Raw genomic sequence first — 2,564 nt, 5'->3', positions numbered from 1 at the left:
AAAAGGGGATGACAGAGGACGAGATGGCTGGATGGCATCACCGACTCAGTGGACGTGAGTCTGAGTGAACTCCAGGAGTTGCTGATGGACAGGGAGGCCTGGCGTGCTGTGATTCATGGGGTCACAAAGAGTCGGGCATGACTGAGCGACTGAACTGAACTGAATGGCAGGCCAGATAGCCACTGAGAGGGCTGTAGGGAGGAAGGCACAGAGAGGGATAATTGACATCTTTAGTGTTCTGCTGGATTTCTTTCACAATTGTTTCTGTGCTGCAAATTTTTCCATATGACTCAGTTTTGTGGTCTGTAGGAAAGGCTAACACTGAACAGTGCATTCTCCTTTCTAGCCCTGAATGGTGGTCATTGTAAGGGGAATGATTCATCCTGCAGATATGTCTCTACTAGCAGTTCACAGACCACATCCACCTCTACCATAGATGTCCTTGATTTCAAGGGTTTTTCAAGGGTTGGAAAAGATCTTCTCAGCCATTCACTTTAGCTGCCATATGGAAACATTTAAAACTTTTCAACTACATGAACCAGTGCCCCTCTTCCATCTTTTCTGATCTCCTGACCTCAAGTGGTCAGGAGAATTGAAGAACCAAAGAACTGATGCTTTTGAACTGTGGTGTTGGAGAAGACTCTTGAGAGTCCCCTGAACTGCAAGGAGATCCAACCAGTCCATCCTAAAGGAAATCAGTCCTGAATATTCATTGGAAGGACTGATGCTGAAGCTGAAATTTCAATACCTTGGCCACCTGATGCAAAGAACTGACTCCTTGGAAAAGACCCTGGTGCTGGGAAAGATTGAAGGCAGAAGGAGAAGGGGACGACAGAGGATAAGATGGTTGGATGGCATCACCAACTCGATGGACATGAGTTTGAATAAGCTCCAGGAGTTGGTGATGGACAGGGAAGCCTGGCGAGCTGTAGTCCATGGGGTCGTAGAGAGTTGGACACGATTGAGCGACTGACTGAACTGAACTGACCTCAAGTGGAAGTGACATGTAGATATGAAATGACACACAGGGAAGGAGAATCAGATATAAACTTGGGAGGAAAAACCAAATGAAATGAGCACCAATAGAGGAAAAGCCAAAATATCACATGCTTTACTCAGATGGGTTCTTAAATGGTATAGCAAGGCCCCTGAACAAGGAAAGCAGGTCAAAGTAAATAAAACATGGAGGTACAGAAGGGTGGGTCCTTAATCATCTGTGTAACTTCTCTACTAGGTGGAAAAGAAACAACAGGGCTACCTCTGCTGGGCAGATTGAGAAGTCCAGAGAAATGCCATCTTTGGGGAAAAGGGTAAAGTTTCCACCAGGTGGATGAAAGTTGTTGCAATAGTTTGCTGGAGGAGTGACTTGTAATCTAATAGAAAAGGCAGTCATCACAAAACTGGTGCATGAAACAACTTCCAGGTCCTCCAATCGTTTATCAAAGACCATAGTTTTTCTTGAGGAAATTTTAGTATTTAACGTTGAGTAAAGGGGGTTGAGCTTTTGGCACATTATTTACCTGGTAACAGGTTTATTTTACCTGGTAACAATTCTGTCACCTCTTGACACCAGCATGTCCTCTAATATAACATATTGCAGGAGAGGCAAGCAGGTTTTAAATTCAACCACTCTGTGGTTAAATATTGTGGTGCTCGCCTTTTTAGAGGGAGAGAATTTTGTATAACATTTTTCAACTTTCATTTAATAGGCTTTGATTCTATAGCTAGAAAAGGCTTTGGACTCAAGGCTTTTAGGAGAAAAACAAGTGGGCTGAAATATTCTTATAACAGATTAAATTTCAAACAAATGCTCAAATCTCCCTCTACCCATTCCTCACTTCTATTCTTAGGTAGGTAATTCTATGTTTAAAATTTTTTTCATTTAAATATAATTCAAATACCATGAAATTCCCCGTTTCACACTGTACAATTCAGTGATATGTAGTCTACTCACAAAGTTGTTCACTATCTCTTATTCCAGAATATTTGTGTCATACCAGAAGAAAAGCTCACATTCATTCAAAGTCACTTCTCATTACCCCTTCTTTCCAATTGCTGGCAATGAATAATCTACTTTCTGTCTCTATGGATTTGACTCCTCTGGATATTTCATATGAATGGAATCATGCAATATTTACCCTTTCGTGTCTGACTTTTTTTCACTTTAGCATCACGTTTTCAAAGTCCGTTTATATTATAGCACAGATCAGAACTTCATTCAGTTTTCTGTGGTTTACACTTGTCACTGTGGAGGGCATAAATGCTCCTCAATCCGATGTTATGGTTTGATAATTGCAAACTAGGAGACACTGAATAAGATAATGTCTCTGTTGTTCAAGTACCCTTCAGGTGATTTTGTCAAAAGCAAGGTTGTAGCTTTCACAGGGCATTTTCCATAACTTGGCAGGACAGAGCCAAACAACCCAACCTGGTTTATTTATTAAGCTCATCTTCTGGCAGGTTCTGAGGAATGTGGCTGCCCTAGCTGTGGGAGTCAGATGTGCAGCAGAGCCAGAGTGGGCCTCCTCCATTGGTGGCAGTGAAAAATCATTCTCCTAAAGTTC

This window comes from Bison bison, unplaced genomic scaffold (assembly GCF_000754665.1).
Source record: "Bison bison bison isolate TAMUID 2011002044 unplaced genomic scaffold, Bison_UMD1.0 scf7180017864063, whole genome shotgun sequence".
NCBI lineage: Eukaryota > Metazoa > Chordata > Mammalia > Artiodactyla > Bovidae > Bison > Bison bison.
Note: the sequence above shows the minus strand (reverse complement) of the source record.